The sequence below is a fragment of the Thunnus thynnus genome, chromosome 21 (assembly GCF_963924715.1).
Source record: "Thunnus thynnus chromosome 21, fThuThy2.1, whole genome shotgun sequence".
Lineage (NCBI taxonomy): Eukaryota > Metazoa > Chordata > Actinopteri > Scombriformes > Scombridae > Thunnus > Thunnus thynnus.
The window spans coordinates 11,776,344-11,798,556 of NC_089537.1; the positions used below are offsets into that span (position 1 = coordinate 11,776,344).

At 41.0% G+C, this 22,213-nt stretch overlaps 1 long non-coding RNA gene across 1 annotated transcript in view; it reads left to right on the top strand.

Moving 5' to 3' along the window:
* The window catches only part of LOC137172936 (uncharacterized), a 280,586-nt gene extending 263,413 nt beyond the window's left edge, over positions 1-17,173 (top strand). The window contains exon 3 of the long non-coding RNA XR_010925080.1: positions 14,066-17,173. This is a non-coding gene — a long non-coding RNA (uncharacterized lncRNA). The remainder of the gene's footprint in view (positions 1-14,065) is intronic.
* The last annotated feature ends 5,040 nt before the right edge of the window (positions 17,174-22,213 follow it).

The following is a 22,213-nucleotide window of genomic DNA, read 5'->3' on the forward strand; positions in this document are numbered from 1 at the left end:
GGTCACATTCATGCCTCCGCTATTTACTCTTAATTCGGACAGAGAAAGGCCGGTGTCATGCTGCTGGACACCTGCGGACCCCGGTCAGGGCCGGGGCCTTAATCAGCCTAATACATATGTGTCACATCCAATGACCCACAGGCTTGGTTCATAATAAAGGTCACTCTGTGAGAGATACTCTGTCCCCCCAGGTCCTCCTTAATGGGGAGCCTCCATAGCTCCTGTGCACACTACTGACTTGGATATTATAACATGTATGTAAACCAAAGCCAAGATGTCTTACAGTAGAAATTAATAACTAATTTCATAGAGATTTTAAAAAGTTACCAACATTAAATTCACCACAGACTTTTTTTAAACTTTACTTTTAACTTGTTTATATACCATTCACTCAACATGCACGGAGGAAACATTTAGTAAGTTTTTTGTTATGGTAGCATTGATCCTAAAATACCCTACTTATAATGTACTTGTAAGGAAGAGAAATTAAGCTAGTGTTGTTTGCAGAGTACAAACCCACAATATAATATTAATAATATAGTAGAGGATAAAGAAGAAATAAAGGAAATACAGCATATTCCGCTCTTTACTACCTTTATTTCTCCTACACGTCAGTCAAAGCCGATTATTCAAGTGTGCAAAAGCCTATTAGCTCAAGGTTAAGAACAATGTATCCCTTTTCCTCCCAGACAGATACTGTACATCATTTTCAGAAAAAGGCCAAATGGTATTGCCAGTAAATAATAGCCATAGAGGTCATTTATTGATCTGGTGCTGAAGGGAACCTTAGGGGCATGTTAAGAAGGGCTATTGTTGCTTGTCAATGATCCCTTTATGGCCTTGAACTCGATAGGTCTACTGCTATAAATCAGGGTTAAACTAGTCCTCTAATAGCAAATCGATGGTAGTCAATAGATATTATCATGTGATTATAATTCAGTCAAGTAAACCATTAGTCAAAACTTAAATAGTCTCTCTAGTATGTCCATAGTCCTCCTGCTAGAGAGGAGAAAGCTTCTTTGTGAGGGTTATGTGTTGGTGCAGAATGTTCTCTGAGTTATTTCTATTTTTTCAGTGTTGCCTCTAAGTCATATGGCGTTGTAAATGGCAAGGTCTTCCATTAGTTTAACTCGGGAGGTTGCTGAGATTTGAGAGAACAATGCAGAAGTTATATTGAGATAACCTTTACACACGAGTAGATATTTCACCTGCATTAAGATTACCCTGAGAGTAACCTACTTGTTATTTAGCTCTAAGCCTCCTCTATCAATGTGCTTCCACCTATTTGAAAGCAGCATCAGTCAATAGTGTCTGCTATGCAACCAAATGGGGCACAGGGACATATCTATCTAACTATAACCTTTGCAGTACTGATATTTATGATAAAGACCATTAGGCATTTGTGAGTTGCTTGCGCAAGGGCTTTAAGGCTAACAACGGTCGTGAAGCGAGCCGCTATCCGGGGGTTTACACGGATGTCTCTGTCATCTGTCTGCAGTCTCTGATGGAAATGTCATTACCTGGTGAATTTCTGAGAGGATATGATACAAACCATGTCTCTAAAACCTCAATGATGAAAGCACAAAGAATAATAGGATCAGTTCATATTGTTTTCTCTTTTTTCCCCCCTCTTTCCTTTCTATTACTCGTTTTTTTTTTTTTCTCTTAAGAAGTCATATCTTTGATGGCGGCCCCTCTGCTCCACTCATCACAGGCTGCACACTTACTGGACAGCTCTGTACTCACCTTGCTGTCTTGAAGGACAGTCTGTAAGGAGCTAACTACAGGAAAGTGAGAGAAAGGGGGAGGCAGGAATGCTGGAGTTTGAGTCCTATGATGAGCACATCTCTGACTTTAACTTATAATTGCACTGCAGTGACAACAGTGTGATGATAATAATAGCAAACTGCGAACTGATCTGAGTAATATTTGGTTTTATATGCTTTAATAGCTGCATATATCATGCTTAATTCTACATCAAATAAACTGATAAGATTTAGGTAATTAATATACTGTATATTAATTAGACAGGGCATTCAGCAGACAAACTACACATCATCAAGCACTATTAGAATATGGTGTTTTAGGCTGCACATTGCTAATATGCAAAAATGTAAACTACAAACCAAATCAAATTCAAAAGTGTCCTATCAACTGCATCAAAACAGCAGCAGGAAGCCGTGTTTTTTTATTTTGCATATTCATATGATTACTCTTCCAAAGGACAAATACATTCACGTCAACATCATTGTCCTTTGATTCCAGATGATAAAAGGCTATCTCATTTCATTCTTGCACCTTTCTAGTCCAACCTAGACACTCTGATTTGGTAAAATGTAATTCTAATTTATCATTTTTCTGCCCGAGGCAAAACTCTCTCAAGCCTGGGGCTGTTTGAAAAGCAGTTGGACACAAAGACAGACCCTGGGAACTTTGCCCATGCAGTCAATCAGTCAGACACCCCAGAGTGCCCAGACCCGAACAGCTTGTTTTTTGTCCACGGATATCAAACAACTTCTCCTCTCCCGTTAGATAATAAAAACATGTAAATAGGAGTGAGTTGTTTCTGCCTTTTTTTTTTTTACTCAAAATGGTTGGTGGATATGTGGTGTCTCTGTGGTCAGGGGCTGGGCAGCAGAGCGGACATCAAAGGCCGGCAGAGGTCTGTGACGGTGAATGCAGCTGGTGTCTGAGTCTCGGTGCTGGACAGAGCTACAGGCAGGGCCTCAGCTGCCCCACAATAAAGACGCACAGGGGAAGGCAGAGCCTTCAAAGGCTAGACAAATACACACTCAGCCATACACAGAGAAATACACACACTCATGAACACACAGGCAAACAAGCACACAAATACAAACAACAATGCCCTCTGAACATGATTTCCTCCACCAAAATATGCTGTTCTTACAGACCAATCATGAAATTGTGCAGTTTTCTCTGCTTTTTTCTTCTTACTTTCACCTAATTTCTCCTAAAAAAGTAACAATGCCTCTTTGCATATACTTTTATTCAATTCAATAAAAAATATTTATTTATGCATCCCTCGAGTGGCAATATGAGGCGAGCAAGTTTGCACACACAAACAATTCATTTACACACATAGAAACTAAAAATACAAATATGACAGTGTTAAAAAAAAAGTTGAAATACACAATGATAGTTGGGCAACAATAATCAACACCACAAAGGCACATTATGTCAAAAAAGCACCAAAGTGCAAATGAATTTATCAATCTATACACTAGATAAACTGAGCATTTCTTTTACTGTGAATGTTCACAAGAGGAATAAAACCAAATTTAATTCTATTTGTTTTGCACACAGGGAATCTAAAACACATTCCTGGTGACATTAGCTTAAAGTAGTCATAGAGGATATGCGTGGGGGTCATTTATAATCCTGTATGGTTTTATATAGTGGTTCTGTTTGCATCTTTTAGATGCAGTAAAGTGTTTTATGAAATGTGAGCTGTCTTGGCACCCCCAGAGCCCTGTGAAGATTATTTATTCACTGAAAATTATTCCCATTACAGAATATGAAACAATTAAAAAAAAAAAAAAAATTAATCAAATGTTTCACTTGGAACACTTCAAATCAATAGTAAACCAACAACAAAAATCTGATTAACAGTAATGAGGATTTATTTGAAATTCCTTGATATACAAATTATTGAGACAACTACATTATGACAGATTATATTCAGGACTGTGTAATAGCACACTAGTATTTTTTTTTTCATTCAGAGAAGAAGAGAAATGAATGTGAAGGACAAAGAGTGAAATCCTGATGGCATACTGTGGACAGCTTCATGTCTGATGTGGTCCTGACTTCACAGTGGGATTCGATGTCTATGCTGTTGACAGTTTTTCCCTCGTGACCACTCGGGAAGTATTTTAAGAGGCAGCATCTGAGTCTGATACAATAATAACAGTGACTTCTTTTTGTGGTTCACCAAAAATAAAATATTTGCGGTGTTTGACTTTAGTTATTAAATATTTCTTTTTTTTAAAAAAAGGTTTCTTCAAATTGTAGTAATATTGTTTGTTAATTTGAAGACTGAATGACATCTTCAAACTAAATGTTTTCCTTTGGTTATAATGCCTCTGGTCATTAATAGTCATTTTAAAAAGGTGATCTCAGAGGACGGTTTTCCACTTCCCTGTGACCTCTCAGTTCCAGTTTTAGCCTGTAGAGGGCATACCAAAACAGCAATCTGGTCAAGCTCAGTGGGGAGTCCAGAGACATACAATATCCCCACAGGAGAAAAGCACAGGGCGACTTTCATCTGTCTATAAAGGGAGGAAATGGTTTTGTTAGATAGAGGAACACTAATATACCAATACAGAGAATATGAGGGTGGGAGCTGTGCTGATTAGCTCGGATTTTACAACACAACCATTTAGTAGTGATTTTGGATTTTCAGACTATATTTGATTTAAACCAGAGAAATATTACCTGCAATCCCCAAAGGCAACTTCGTACAGTAGCATAAAAGCATGTGTGTGCATAACTTTATTAAGAGCGTTGAACTGACTGCTGGAAATGCAGTTTTGTCAAAGTAGCATCTCTACACTTTCACACATAGGGAATTTAAACAAACGACTCATTGAAATAACGGCCCGTTTCTCTCTAAACGGGTTAGAGGTCCTGAATAAAACATGACTTATCTATTGCGATCACATTAGTCGAGCCATTATTCATTTAACCGTTTATTTATTACTCCATTCATCTACATAAATATTTAACTATGTCTTGGCATCTTTATGGACTGCTTGCTCTGCTGCTCAATTACAAGGAGCAGTGTCCTACCATGGCCATATGCCTTCTATCTAGCGACACTATATCTCCACAATTTATGGATGCCAACTCAGAGCAATATCATTCTGTTGGGTATATGTATATCTATGCAAGTATTAATCTAGGCCTAATGACTGGCAACAATATGTTCCAGCCTGTGTGCCCAATAGGACCACTATTGCATACATATAATATGGCATAAAATAAATTGAGTGTCCTTTTTTTGTTATTATATAGATTAAATGGGTGCCCATATGGGGTCTCCGTGAGAGGCATGTAGAAGATGAGAGAGTCTGGACTCAAAGTAGCATGACTTGAATAGATGTATGGTTTATTATTCACACACCATATATTCACACCATATATTATAAGCCCTTACAAGTTTTCACTTCCCCTCCGACAACAAAAGCTCCTGCTCGTTTGGCGAGGGGAGCATGGAAGCATGCAGAACCGAGGGGAAGCGAGGAACCGTAAACACCCACCATGGGTCCTCCTTCAAAGTGATGAACAGCAACAAAAGCAGCACTGGTTGTCTGCTGAGAGACAAAAAGAGCATTTGACCACCTGGGTGCACATCATTTTCTCATGCCGTTTCTCAAGCATGACTATCAGGAGATGTCCCCTTTAACATTATATGTGGCTAACTCAACCCAATCCCCAAGTCACATACTGTATAGCTTCTTCCCTTCAGTGGGACTGCACAGCTCGCTCTGTCGTACCTGCTTCTATGGTGAGAGAAGTCTCTCCACACCACAGTGTGACCTCGGAGCTCTGTGACACTTTCACATGTTACTTTGCCTGCTAGGTCACCACCAACCGCAGCTGTGGTTTGATCAGTTGAGCTCCCCAGTATTGCCTGAAAACCGGAGGAGAAGTCATAATGACTTCTTGAGGTAGCTGAGGGAGTGTATTGGACTGGGATTAGACCACATAACTCCCTGTAATCAGCACTGGATGGCTTACTCTCCCACGCGTGGTACTTCCCTCAAATGCGCTATAAATTGTAACACCCAAATATAGGATCCAGAGAAATAGCTCTTCTTTCTGTCCCAGCCTCAACGCTCCCAAAAAGGGAAAAACAAAGTCACCTCTAGACGCCATTTAGAGTTCATGTTGCTGATTTAAATTGCGGGACACTGCAAATCAGCGGCAAATCAAACATCCAACCCACATACAGTAAAGCCCACCCCCATATCCCCAAAATGGGCTTTTTGTCAATTACAATCAAAGGTGCTTTCACTGTTGTCTCCCCCTTTCCCACTCCCTTTCCTTTTTTGTTTCCTAAAATCACAGAATATTGTATACACTGGATCGTCTATAGAGAGCCATGCATTGGGAACTGTTTTTTTTGTTTTGTTTAGGTTCGTGTGTGTGTGTGTGTGTCATTACTAGCCACATATTGATTTCATAAAGAATCGCCAGCCAGGGCCACTGATCTCCTTTGTTACCACAGTGAGTAGTGTTGAGCTCTGTCAAACTAAAAACACACATCATCCTTCTCCTGTTTTCCAGACAATTCACCGATCACACGATCACAGATGTTTTATGTTCTGAAAGTCCTCTCTCATATAGACAGCAGCGGATAATGCACTAATGAACATGATCTTAGGACTATCCCTGTATCTACATGGATACATGCACATAGTACAGATTTCATATTTCCTCAATCCTTTTGTCAGTCACTAAGCTATGACATTTCTGTCAATAGAGCAGATGTCTTGCTGAATCTTGGATAATATCCAAGAGGCAGAATATGGAGTAGAATTGCTCACATTGCTGCAGCCTGCTCTGCTAGTACTACATAAGCACATTTACGTATTGCAATAGTCAATGAAAAAAGACTCAAGTTTTGAATTTCTAATTTTTTTTCCTATCTGGTAATAACCGGTTGTGTCCTGCTGGCTCAGCTTGGCCTCCGAAAGTACGCCTGGCGCATGGGTGACATGTCTGGCATGCCACTGCTGGCTCTTTTTGATACCACAGAGGGTTTGTGACTGGCAGGCCATGTTTCTCATGTCTCCAGCCTCTGAAACAGCCATCACTCCGAGAGGATGTTTTCAATCCCCAGCCCCGTACCCCTTGCCGTTCAGAGAGAAGGTCAAGTTTGGCCCATCAGTCACTGACCAAAGGGCGGGGCCTAGCAGCTGGTGGCCATCAACGACCGCTAAGATGTTCAGTAGTCCCAGCCCTATCATATGTCTGATCTATTCTCAGTGTTTCATAGTTACCTCACTAATGTTATTCCAAAAGATAATCATAAAAGTAAAGGTACATATGAGAAAAAAAGATGTACTTCTGAAACTACGGTAAATTAAACTTGAACTTCCTTATGTTTATGGAGATGAGGAAAGAGAACAGATTTAATAATTGCTATAAAACACTCATGGAAGTTTAGATAACCACTTATACCAAATGTCATTATGATAAATTTTGAAAGTGCCTAACACAAAGCAGCTTAAACATCACACTTTGATGTGTAGACTCGTATGAATACACACATCTTTGACCTCACATGAAGAATGCTTCAAACACATGGGTCATATGTTTGTGCACTGACACATTCAGCTGCACGTCACATGAGTTCAAAGAAGGAAACCCATGAGGCGCTCATTTGTGTGTTTACCCACGTTTGGGTCAGTGTTTCCAGGTGCTTATACACCTTTACATGCCCTTCTTTCACCACTCATAGACACATACACACACACACACACCATTTACGCCCCAAAACTATACCTATATTGACGCACACTTTCCCTGGTGTTGTTTTAGCAGGGGGAGAGCAGCAATGGTCTGGAACAGGCCTGTTTTTTAGTGCGGGTCAAACTTTGGCCAGGCCTGAAGGCAGCAGCCATCCGATCCCTCCCGAGGTGCCTCTGGTCTGGGACCCGTTTGAACCTCCACCTGCTGAGAGAACTTCACTTTAGATACATTGTTCAGGCCTCTCTGAGCACTGTGGAGGGAAGGCGGGACATTATGTTAAAGTCAACACTGCAGAATCAGTCCACTCTTTGTACTGGGCTATGAGGGTGACCTCCATTCTTAGACCATGTAGAGTAAAGATGAAGTGCAGTGGCTCATGTGGTCTCACACATGGAGAAAGGAGCATGGCATAAGTTTAATGTTTCTTTTCAAATCAGCGCCTTGCAGACAACATTTGAGCTATATTATAGTCAGTGGGGTTACTTGGCTATAGCATAGGATATAGCAGAAATTGAGATTTTTCTATAAAGTTTATACTGAGATAGCTATGCCCTTAATATGTCTGGGTGTATCAGGGGCTGTTCAAACTAACACATAATTTGTTTGAGAAGTCAACAAACAGCCTCACTTTTATCCTCCATTTTTCCACCCATGGTGTCAAATCCAGAATGCTTCCTAACATTACTTTTCAAATGGTTTGGTGCATCATGATTATCCATTCAGCATGGCTCACTAGTTTTCTCCATTTTGCCTTGGCGAAGACAACAACAATAGCCTAGTTTACTGATAGGGCAACAGGCCACGGACAGTGCATTTTGGGAATGCCCCCTGCTGGAGTACAGGCATGGCCTGTTGCAGAATCTTGAACAGATAATTACAAATCTAATATTACATTTCTTTTCCACATTAAACTGTAACTTCAATTTGAAATAAAAAAATTAAACCCCACGGCATATCAAGCCATTGCTTGTAATCAGTGATCGAGATTGCTTTATGGCATTATTGGATTTAATTCATTAATATCATGAAGTACCTTGATTCAGGTATTTAATTCACTGCATTAACTGAAAAACAAGCTTTCCCATCTGGTTATTTTATCTATAAGCAGTTTTTCAACTGAATATTATTATAAATATATATCTATCACAATACTAAATTACATATACTGTACCTTGATAGAGGATTTTATCTCACCCACACTTAGTAATACATATAGGTAAATACAATCCCCCATGTGATAAAATATAGGTAGTTAGGGGGAATTATCTACTGTACTATGTACTGTTGTCTGTCCATCAAAGTTGATATTTCAGGGGTCACATTCATTAATGTACTAAAAGTCATTAAAAAACATGTTATCTTACATTATATGACATCTTTACTCAACAATGCTCTGATATTATTTTTAAAGGGAGGCGACATGATGCTGATTCATGTTTCCCTTCTGCTTTTCCGTTGTCATTTTTTCCCCCCTGTACATATAAAAGTCCTACTCCTGGCTCCATGTTCAGGTTTTCTATGTTGTTTTCTGCCTGTGCTCTCTACTTGTCGGAAGAGGCAGGATGAGAAGTCATCCATCTCCAGCTAACAGCCACCAGTCTGGCCCCATGCTGGAGCCCCAGAGAGAGGAAGCGATCGCTCACAGCACAGGAGCACATTCCCCCTCAACACAGGGGGGACGAGGCCATTTAACCCATCAAGGCCTGGTCTACTTTTCTTTACTATCACATGTGATTGTGTATGTGCGTATCTGTGCTAGTGTATGTTTTTGTCATTGCATGAGCACATGTCTGTGTGTATGTTAATGCGTATACAGTCATTAGTACCATCATCTGTTCTCCCCTGTTTGTTTTGGGGTCATCAGTATACTACACCTGCCGTTAAGTAGTTAAAGAGCAATCCTGGGGTCAGACCACATAGACAGTAGCACAGTACATGCATCACATCCTTCCACCCGAACCCTGTATCTCTCCTTGATCCTCCTCGTAGAGCACCCACCCCGTCTCTCTGTCCTACTGGCATCCCTGGACACAGGGAGACTTGCAGCATAACCAGCCTGAGGAATAGACACAAATGTTTCTCCACAATTTTCTAATGGCATTGTGAGCCCCCTGCCACTGCTGGGATGGAAGGTGTTTAGCACCTCACTGTTTTTACTTTGACAGAGGAGGGACACTAGCACTCCCCTGGCTATATAGGCCTAGACCAGTTCCACTGTTATCATTTCCACTGTGGGCACACTTCCTCCCATTGAATCACAGGTATTTATGTGGGTGGCAGTTTAGCTTGGCTAGCTGTGCTAACTCGGTAAGCCCTGACTTGGTTTGAGATTTCAGACAGATAGAAATACTCAGGACAAGGCAAGTCTAGGTGACACCAAGGTGAAAAGCTCCATCCGTATGTGGGCAAATGCCTTAGACAAATGTGTGGTACGGAGATAATGATTGACCATGCACCATTACAGAAATAGAACTGTCCGTGAGGAATGAGACAACAATGAAAGGAACACTGGAAACGAGAGAGGTCTTGCGTGGTGAATACATATGCACCGAAGCCATTGAGTCAGAAGGAGACGAGAACTGAACGGGTAGTTAGGTCAAGAAATGAAAGAAAATGGAGTCAATAAAGGTTAGGCAGAATGACTTTTAAACAATAAAATTGATGACCCTTGTCTGTAGAGGTAAAGTGTGGACGTTGTGAGCCATGACCAAAAAGCTATTGTTGACTAACGTCAACTGAGTGCTTTATCTTTGACCCCTGCGGCTGGAAATGGAAAAAGAGAGTGAAGAGAGGAAGCAAATATGAATTACAGACAAACATGTGGTGGTATGACAATAGAACGAAAAGAAATGAGTCTTTACACATTCAGAGTCAATTCTCAAAAATGATCCCACAGTAGCAAGTATCCTCAGGTAATATATTTGTATTCATGAAGAAAGTGCAACAGCACTTTTTTCCCCCCATTACAAGCAGTGCTCTCCATGACAGAACAACATTCTGGGAGAAGACAGACTGCAAAGGTCATAATTATTTGCGGTCATGCTGCTCCTCACTTAACAGATGGAGACAACCTGAGTCAACATTTTTCAATTAAAAAAGAGAGCACAAACAAACAGAAGGGAAGGGAAAAAAACACACACTGACACGTGCACACAAAGACGTACACACAAGCTGGAAAAACGGAAATGACCTTGAGGACCTGATACCTCATTAAAAGTGATGCTCCAAGCCTGCAAACAGGCTAATTAGACAAATCCTGCTCACACTTAGCAGTCGTACACATGGTGGGGGGTGCAAGAGATCACATTGTGTTTGTGTGTTGGCTAAATGTTGTAAGAAAGCTTGTTTTACCCAGATCTTGGTGCAAATATCTGCAGTCAATTAGGTCTGTTAAACAGGAGGGCAAAGTGATCCAGAGATACATTGAAATAACATGCTAACACATGCACATGAACATATGGGTGCATTAAGTTTTGGATACGGATGGATGGTGACCTAACTCATTGGGATAACAGCAATTGTAACTCCATACGAGGTGAGGATTAAAAGTTAATTGAAATTAAAGATATGTCCATGTCATTTCATGCACAAAATATTTATTATTTAAAGTTTTTACATTAAGGACGCACAGTAAAACACACACATGATTAAATGATGATGTTTAAATGGTCAGAGTTCACCCAAATCACAAAACCACACATATGCAGTTTACAAGCAGTTTACAGTGATATTAGTGCCAGATATACTTGCTAATTAAGCTAATGTTAGCTCCATGAGTTGATTGAAAACACTGTCTGACTTGTTTTAAAAAGAATACTCTGTATAAGGGGTATTCATTGTGCACTTGATGGCTAAAAGACAGAGACTAAAGTGGCCTGTCTCTAGAAAAAAGTCAGAATCGTTACAGAATCATTGGGTAATAGAAATAAATTTTAAAAAGCATTGTTCTTGTATCTTCAACATTTAAACTGTTTTCATTTTTAACATATAAACTATATAAAAAAGACTCATAAGCCTCCATCATGTAAGTTTCATCAAATTATAAAAAAGGCGGCTTTCTGGAGAACCCAAATAGTACATAATGATGTTTCCAAAAATGTAATCTGGTGAGTTAAGTGAACAATCAGTTGGATATTTACTGTCGTTAACTTCTCATTTTATGTTACAAGACTAGAACTCAAGATTATAAGTACTAAATTAATTAAATTAAACAGATTTAAAGATTTGTAAAGAGTAGTAATATTTCTCCACAGTTTTGGTTTTATGTGTCCAGATTTTTGAGCTATCCGACTCTAAAACACCTTTTTGTGATTTTGGGCAGACTCGCCCTTTCACAGCAAAGAAATATTGCAAAGCCATATCAGTAATAGCAACTTTTCTGATTGACAGCAGCATCCTGGTAAACATCATCTCAAGCTGACAGCCCCGGAGAACTTAGCCAGAATGTGACAGCCATCACAGACCCGCATCCACACATGAAAAGGCTTTGTGTTGTGAAGCCCTTCTACTGAGACAGAAGAGGACATGTTGTTCTCAGTTAGAAACAGACATTCAGAGAGACTGGAGGAAAGAGAGAGAGAGTGTGTGTGTGTGTATGTGTTTGTGTGTGTATCCTTACTGCGATAGGACAAGGAGTGCTGATTTAGACATAGCCAACCCAAACACAGATGCCCCAGTCCTTCCTTCCTGTGGGTAACAGAAGGAGACACAATGTGTTCAAGAGGCCGGAGCTGACAAAGGGATTAATCCGACGACAACAAATGCTGCAATCTCTGGCATAAGTCGCGGCAGAAAAATACATATCATATGGTCGCAACAGCACTGACACAGACAAACATGCACAGAGAGCCAGAAACGCCTGAAAGAATAAAAATCATGAACACACTGCAATTTAAAAAAAAGGAGTAACTCAAATAGTTTCCCAGATAGATGTATGTGTGTCACATATTTTAGCACTGATATTACCTTTACATTTGTCTGAACTGAGACCTATTCCCTTAGCTCTGGGAATGAATCTGTAGCAGTGATTTTTTTTTTTTATATTGACATATAGTATCTCCCACTGGTAATCTGTCAATCTCGCTATTATCTCTTGCTTTCTCGCCATTGTCAGTTCTCTCAGTTTTCATCTTTTTCCCCTCTATCTCTTCCTGTGTCTGTCTTTTTCTCTCACACCCTGTCTGAATGTTGTTTTTTGGGGGGGGGGGGGGGCTGATATGAACCTGCGAACATCTGCCTGCGATACAGCATGGGAGGAACAGACGAGAGAAACTGAGATGAGGTTGAGTTCATGTGAACCACCCATGGCGCCGGACTGTTACGGCCATCAGTAAATCTACCATCTCGCTGCTATCAAAGGTTCACTCTCTCTTGCCTCTGTGTCCGTTTGTACGTGTGTATGTGTGTCTGCGTTTGTCTGTGCATGTCTGTCTGTATGTGTGTTTTCTTTTCAAATAACATAATCCCATAAGAGGGTGGGAGAGACATTTTTTGAGGATAAGGGGAGAAAAGAGGAAAAAATGATGGCAGTGAAGAGAGAAAAGGCGATGAAGAGGGGAGGGGGGGGGGGGGGGGGGGGGGGGGCAGAGTAGAGCAGGAGAAAAGCATTAGTAGTTCCAGCCAGCTGCCAAATGATGCCCTTGATTGCCTCTCTTCTTGTGCAGAAACAGAAGGTGTGAGGGGTGATTAGGCCTGGGCCCGATCCCTGATGAACAGATGTTAATAACAAAGCCCATGTTCATTGTGGTTAATAGCCAAGCGCGCCAGGGCTGGCTGCTGAGGCTAGGGGAAAATCTGCCTCCATAGCTCTTCTCCTCTCCTCTCCCTTCATGGGAGAGAGATAGGCTCCCTCTACTAATGTTTTGGCTGTACACTAACGTAATGAGCATGGTATTTGCAAGAAAAGGTAATGATAATCAGTCACGGGGGCAGAAAAAACACAGCAAATGATGGTGCGTCGCATTCAGGAGATAGAGGAGCTCAGGGTTTGTGCTGTTAACTTTTAGTTGATGATAGCCTTTTGATGATATGCGAGATAAAGGGATGTTAATAAAGCAGGGCTGCATGGCTGAAATCACTGTTGCCTCATTTTTGATCCTATTAAGCTATTGTCTTCAGGCAGTAATGACAACAAGTATAATGTGCAGAGGAAGCGTCATAATTCAGTTTCATCAGAGCCAAAATCATTCAGTTCTAAACAACGCAGAGCAATACCCAGCATCTAAAGCTAAATCACCCTGTGCTAACAAGTGAAAAATAATGTTATGCCCTATCAAAACATAAAGCAAAAAGGGCTTAGGGGTCAAGCTCGAAAGGGTTAATGTGCAGAGAAATACATCATCCCATCTTTTTTTATGAAAGACAACAGCTCCCACGACAACGACACTGCCTTCTTTGAAAATATTACACAGTTTACTTATAAAACATTCAAATGCAATGAATTATTGAACTGAAGCAGATGTTGTAAATTGAATACTTTTGTCCTGTTTCTCTTAGTGAAGAAAAACTTGCTATTCTTCCTAAGTGTGTATGCGCCGGCACCAATTCTCTTCCCTCTCTGTGTACACAGCATGAAGGGAGACTCATCTCGCACTCAAATATCTCTGTGGGGAATGGAAAGATGGCAGAGATGCATGCCGAGGCCACTCCTTTTATCCGGGCAATGGAAAGAGAAACATTGGCACAGTTGACAGGGAAAATGTGACATTTTCTGCATTGTGATATCTCACATCTTCAAATTGATGCCTTGTCTGAAATAGGCAGAAGGAGGTGTAATGAATGTGCTTCGGTGACACAAAGACATGCCACCAGGACATTGTGGGATCTCAGCTCTGGAGCGGGCTGACTGGTTTGCTTTTTAAAGCACAGAAGGCCAGCTGTTTATGTTATTCAAATTTAGAGGGGTTGGAGAAAATGTGCGTCCATTCACTGTAGCAGTGGATAATAGTTTGGACAGAACATCCATTTCTAAAAACTGCTCTTTATGTTATTTTAGTCAATCAGACTACATTGAAAAGTATTTTCCATGACGCCGCTTGAATTTCTCTTTATATACTGCTGAAATTTGGACAAAAGATTAAAATGATTGTCATTTTCTCTAGTATTCACGCTGTCATCTCCACATATCAACCGAATCGTTTGTCCTTTATGTGAAATCTTTCACTGGTGGGAGACCATGTTACTGTATGCGTGGCGTACAAACAGACTCATGGGAGGTCATGGGTGTGCTGAGCTGACAATCAAGGGACTAGCTGTCACTCATAGCCCATCGCCAGCCGAGAAGTGTCAAATCTTGTGACGACCACATGACTACAATGGGACATTTCAGTTCTTTTTTTTTTTTTTTTTTGACAGGTATGTATCAGCTTGATTGATTGGCATGACAGAAAATCTTTCATTAAGACCCAAATATCCTCTGTAATCATCTTCCTTGTGAGACATGAAGGCGCATACATGCTTTTTTTTTTTTTTTTATTGGTTCAAGTGCCACCAAGGAAACCACACTTCTGTCACATTGTATATGTTATTCAATTTGATCAGGCAAAGAAGTTCTCTGATCTTATGTACAGCTTATACAAAGTGGTATTTCATGCTCCTAACAAGTCTTTACTGATACTTTTTGAACTATATTTTTTTGCAAAACGTATCATTTTCAAGGTCATAAAAAGCCTGCTATGGTTCTAAGGCTATGAGGGACAGTAATACATGTTCACATGGTGCCAGCTGAACTATCCTGGGGCACAAAAAATAAATTTGAATGCTGAAATTCGGTGATATCCCCCTTTAAAAAGAAAGAATTATATAGATGACAGGCCTGGCTCTTCCTTTAAATTGAAAGGAGACAATGCTAGTTAAGAGTTATATTCCCAGCGGTATGCTTCCTCTCACAGGCGTCAAGCACCGCTGTTTAATGTACACTCATGCCCCATCTACCTTCTCTTCCATTATTCCACTCTCCAAACCTCCGTCTCATGCACACTTTCCCCAGGCCCCATGCTGTCCCTCTCTATTTATTGAATACATCTTTTACTCTGCAACATTTTTCCACCTGAGCTGGCAGTTGCAACTTTTATGGGGGGTGGTGCACACAGGGGCCGCAGAGAGAAGAAGACCCTCGTATTTTCATTGCACACATCATGCTCCAGCGAACGAGGGCCATCTAGGCTGAAATGAACAAACAGGGAAGATGACTTAGACTTTACCTTTTTTTTTTTGTGTTCTCTTGTTTATATTATTTAAGAAGGAGTGATAGCAGCACTTGGTGTGGCCCCCACTTTACTTCATGAAAAAATAACAACAAGTCAATAGAAGGCCACCAGCTGAGAGGAGTCTGAATAGGGATTTAAAAGGGTAAGTAAACAGCAACCTGATCAGCAAAACAATCTATTATTCAATGCCATTTTTGGCAAGATCACTTTTTACATGGCCCCAATTTATCAGGCAAGCCAAGCAGAGAAAATGCATAAACAAGCTTTCAATGTGGTAAAAGAAATCATTGAGGCATCTTTGATGGTGACACATCGCTTGTAACTGTCATCAGAAACACCCAAATAAAACCACTTCATGCCCATCGGGAACGTTTTCCATTGTTTCCAATACAGCTACAAGAAGATGATATTACTTCTTCTGTATGCATGGCGTGAAGCATCAAACTGTTAATCTCATTTCACCTCTGTAAACACGCGTCTCCGTATGACAGGTGTGTGTACATTTACAACGTGTAAATTCTGTCAGGTGCAACTTTCCAAACATGATGTAACCCTATCAGACGCAGGTCGAAGTGGGGCGAGTGTTGATGTGAAATTCACTCCATTAGAGTGAAGCCTGGCTTTGTATTCATGGCAAACGCGAGGCTTTCCAGCAGAATTACACCAGCTTTGTGTAAATAATCAAGGGCTGACCTGTGGGGTTAAACCCCGTAATTGAAGTGATACTTCAAAGAGACGACTACCACCTTCTCTAGGCGGCAAAACACTGCATGGAGCAAGCAAGACAGACAGGGGGGGCCAGTTCACACACATGCACACACACACACACACACACACACAGGGCAGGAGAAGGAGGTAATGGGGTGCCCAGATTGGATGACACTGTGGGAGTGCCTATTCTGTCATACAAGTGCTCTCTCCTTTCCTCTCCCCTCTCTGGTAAATGGATGGCTAAAATGCCAAATTGCATCCCAGCCACAAATGAATAAATGAAATGAACATGTGATGCCTGACGTGTGTAATGTTCAGTGCACTCAAAGTCATGCTGCACTCAACTGAAAGTGCTTGAAAAATGTAAAAGTTTAGAGGGAGCTGTTTTGGGCAATGTGCTTACACTAATGTGAACTTTTGAAAAGATACACTCTTCATGATATTCGCATATGCTCACAGGGGTGTGACGGTGTTGGGAATGGGTGTTAATGGGGTCAAATCTAAAAATGTATTATTTTGCATACATTTGATCTCTTTTACAGTATTCACACAGCCATTTATCATTATTCAGGACTATTTGTTTCCACTGACAAATGGGGTCACATGGGTCAATATGATGCATCCAGTCATCATTTCTGCCACTAATATCATATCATTCATGTCATGATCCAAAATAATGCATCCATCCATCTGTCTATCTATCAAAATGTATATCGTTTTGTCATCAAAACCCCCCAGATCTAGAGAAAAGATGTAATTTTCCGGCCTTGACAGTGTCAAAACCCCATGGATCCAGAAAATTTAAAAAAAAATCCACTAACACAGAAAAATCTAGATAAATCTACATTATACAATGAGTGATTTGGCAAATTTCTCTCTTCATTTTTTGGCAGCATCAAACCTCCACAGATCCAGACAAAAACCAAAAAAAAAAAACAAGAAAATAAATTTGCACCACACTTAAAGGACCAGTGTGTAGAATTTAGTGGCATCTAGCTGTGAGGTTGCAGATTGCAACCAACTGAATACATCTAGAATACAGAACCTACGGTGGATGCGAAAAACGCGAAAGGCCGTCTCTAGAGCCAGTGTTTGGTTTGTCCGTTCTGGGCTACTGTAGAAACATGGTGGTGCAACATGGCGGGCTCCGTAGAAGAGGATCCGCTCCCTATGTAGATATAAAAGGCTCATTCTATGGTAACGAAAACACAACAATTCTTATGTTCAAGTGATTATATACTAATTAAAAGATACTTATGAATATTATACTTAATTTCTGCCAAGTCTGTTCTGCTAGATGCCACTAAATTCTACACACTGCACCTTTAAATTAAAAAATGCTTGCAAATTCCCCTCCTCCTCCTTTAACAGTAACAAGTCTCCGATCCAGAGAGAATATAAAACACAGTGACCCACAAACATATAGAAACATCTACAATGTAAAACATCCTAAACAATGTGGGAGTTCCTGTTTTGACAGCATCAAAAAAAAAAACCCACTGACCCCCAGCCATCCACATAGCTACAAGAACCACCAATACTGAGCTGTTTTCACTAAACTATCCTCTCTCCGCCACAGCCTGTTGTCAGTGTACTGCTGGCACTGCATGCCAGCAAGCTTGAAGACATTTGCCCCACTGCAGCTCAATTAGAGGCTGTAAACAAGTGACAAAGGCAAAGACAGACAGACAGACAGGCAGTCACGACTGAAAATTAATCAGTAGGGTGGTGGGTAAGGAACGCTGCTGCCTGTCAGGGTTGCGAGAAGTGACTGGCACTGCTGTAATCACTCATTTACAGTAGTGATCACCTTAGTACATTGTGGGTGACGGATGCCCACGCTGTAGAAGTGTGCAACCCACTATCTTCCCCATCTCGCCCACCTCTCATCCTCCCACCCTCCCTTCCCGCTTCACACACACCTCCAGCAAAGAGTAGCAACCAGCGGAGAGAGGCAGATTGATCCCTGGATTCTGCATAGCTACGGGCCTCCTTCCCTCATTAATTCTGCTGATTCCACCAGATGGGAAACAAAATATTAATTTTATTCAGCCCAAGGCATGGGCTCTCTGTTAAGGTGTTCACTAAATCACCAGGGTTTCATCAGGATGCTCTGATATTGGAGCCTGGCTGTAAAATTGCTGGGCCGGTGGGTGGGACAAAGGTTCAAATTGTCATAAATGTAATTAATTGTATGGCAAGAATGATTAATTTATCAGAAATGGAGGAGCTGACGAGACTAGCCAAGATGCCTAGCCATGCCTTCAAAGTGGCAGTACATGCTCGTTTGAATTATGCAAATTAATTGACTCTTTCAATGTGGCATAAAATGCTAGTGCAACTACATTGCATGGTACATTAGTCTGTTCATCCAATAAAACTGCATTCTTTACAAGTGAATCCTTGACTCAGAGGGCTCTGGGATACAATTCATTTTCGGCACAGATGTGAGTCTGGCAGCATTTGGCAGAAGGTTTCAGGCGGAAAGTATGAGGGGAGGATGGAAGGGTGGGGGTGGCAGAGAGAGGTGTACAGTGTGGATGTATGTGTATGAATGATTGGTGTTTGTCTACTGACCCCACTGAGAAATGCACTGGCATAAAAACCCCTTCACATGTACGATCTAATCCTCGTAGCTTTGGTGCGCTGCGCTTTCTGTTTTCCCCCCGTCACCCCTTTTGTTTCAGAATGAGATGACAACTTAGTTTGTTGGTCACATCTAAAGAACCATGGATCATTGATTTCATTGCAATGTTGCAGCGCTGCCCTCCCACCCGCCGAGCCACAGTGGAAACTGGCAATGACAAGGCATGTGCACAAATGCACACACACACATGCATGCGCGCACACAAACAAACACATGCCTAATTATAAGCACTGCTTTGCCACAGTCAAACTCCAGTGAAGGATGATGATTTCCTAAAAGGCACAAAATTACAGACAAATAGACAAGATTTTCATTTCAAAATTAAGCATCCACCATGTGAAAATGTGTGATTATGTGCAAAATAATGACCACCAGACGCAAACTTTCATATCATAATAAATCAAGACAGGAGCAATTTGTTCTTGAATATACTAGAAATGGTCAAACGCTTACCTTCACCTGTTCAGAATTCTGATATCATGATTGACATTCAGTTCAGCATCTACATTAATACCATCTCTGCCCTTTAATCCCTGTCTGAGTTTTATGTAGCACCTTACCGGAATCTAAATATCTTCCTTTATGCCACCTCATGAAGTCAAATGATACCACACCTGCCATTCACTAAGCAGCATGGAGACGGAGAGAGGAGGAGCGGTACCTTACCACCTAATGAAAGCCCAGCATACCACTCTTCCACCACTGCCCCCCACCCCCCACCCCCCTCCCCTCCGAAGCCACCTCCTCACCACTCCAGCCGCTCTCCCCACCCCCACTTTGATATACATGTGTCAAGGCAAAGTGACAAATAGCACATATTAATTAGGCACTAGGCCTGGCGAGATTGCTGTTATTAACGGTGGAAAGGGGTAAGGTTGGATTTAATTGCCTGTGACATCAAAGTCAAGTGACTGGTATTTCAAGCATCATTTAAAATGTTTGATATTGAGGCCATTGTACTCACATAAAGAACATCTAAAAATATAAAGGAGACTGATGGGGAGGAAAATACCTACATGCTTTTGCTGCAGCTATCTGGAAGCTAATAATATCTCTCCGCTGATAAATTCACTAGATCCTGATGGAAAGTATATTGTGGTTGCCCCTGACTGACTATCACTCCCTCTTTCCGATTTGCCATCTACTCTCACGTTCTTCATTCGCTTTTTATATCACTTGTACACTGGGAGGAGAGAAAAAAAAAAAGAAAAGAAAAAAGAATCATTTCAACATCGAGTACAGACGTGGAGACAGTAAATTTGCTTGGTTGGCTTGGAAAGCAAATGTAATGGTGTTTTTATTACAGAGTGCATCTGTTAAAAAATAAATGAGAAAAGACAAATGGATAAAGCCGTCGTTCCTGTGTTATTACTTTGTGATAGTGTGTGAATGCTAAATAATAGGAGCTTTTGTACAAGATCTGAAGATGAAAACAAGACTAAGCTTGAACAAAAAGGGATTGAGCAAATATTAAATGTAATACCTTTGGGGCATTACAGGCAGAACAGGGGCACTTAATTTCCAGTGTTGTATAAATAAAATTAAATGTTTAACGGGTCAAAAACACAGATTTAACTGTTACCTAAATTTTCCATGTTGAAAAAGACTTCTATAATCGGCTGTGTGTCATGATGACTGATTATTTGGGGCCCCTATCAGATTGTAGACAGTGCTTTTAGCTGTTAACTGTTGCCATGGCAATGCTGTTCTCCTGTTGGGCGTTCTGCTAACCCTGAAATTAGTGCCGAGGTGTGGCGCCACCCCAAACTGCGCTGTACTCCTTCACTGAGCCTGCCCTGATTTGCTGTCCACAGAAACCCAAAAACCTGTTGAAAAGATAAGCCCCTGACGCTCCCCTGGAGGCAGTTGCCGGCTAGACGCCTCGGCACTCCAAGCAAGGCAGGTGAAAGTGATAAACAGCAGATATACTCCAATAGTGAGAATCATAACGATCACAGTCTGTAGTCCTTTTAAAGGTTTTAGAGCTTTCCTTGGATATGGGACAGTTCTAGATGCTTCTAACATCTGCATGTAGCAGCCATTTCACTTTTACCATCAGGCATGAACCGTCTGAAATAAGCCCCAATGGGGTCTCTACAGCAGTCCATTCAGACCACTGCTGTCACGCTCCTGTCCACATCAATCTGAGGCCCTGCTCAGTGGAGGGCTTATAAAAGCTGAACACTGGTCATTACAGGACATGGTGGCCATGTTGAAAGCTGCACTTCCTCTTTATCTCATCCCAGTCTGGTCTCTCATTTAGCAAGGCACAGCAACTTTTCGCAGCGATGACTTCATCCTTCTTCATTTTAATAGCCCGTTAATGCTAACATCGTCAGTACCTCCGCTCTGCATGGAAATAACCAAACCCAGTAGATGGAGTGCCATTTCTCGGCATTTGTGCACGCAATAAGACACACCAGGTGCGCTCAGTCTCAAATTAGCTGATCAACAGGGAGGCAAAACTGGCATCCTGATGATCCCAGGCGCCAGCATGGCACATCATTTAGAAAATGGCCTATTATTTTTGTGCAAGCATTAAAAATAATTTACTGTCTTTAAAGTCTTTGATTTCCCCAAAGACATGACAAAATGTACAACAACTTGACATAGGGTTTATAGTGCTGCAAACTAAACAAAACACTGGAAAGGAAACTTAAAAACACCTACTTGTTATGTAGCTTATGAAATGTGAATTTAATACTGCGTGTGGTGTTAAGCTAAGTTTTCAAAGGGTGTAACATTAGAGTCAAAACAGTGCATACGCTATAGATGATGTGGGGGGAGAAACATTCAGCTGCTTTGGATTATACACATTTTAAAAGAATTACACACTTTTTAACAATCAACTTTCCGACCATTTGTAGAACATTTTCTGAATCACATTTGCTTCCTGTTCCATCAGTGCATATGGTCAAACCATGTGTTCCCACCATGCATATCAAGTCTTTTTTTAGGGTTAGGGTTAGTTACATGCTGTGGTGTTGCTCCTGACCATGATGTTACAGTTTATACTTGCTTCCTTCAGGGACATTACGGAGTGACTATGCGTGTCAAAGTGAGAGACCAGATTAAATAAACATACAACATAATTATTAACACAAAGATATAGTTAAATGTGGTTCTCATTTCTGTGCACAACTCAATTCTG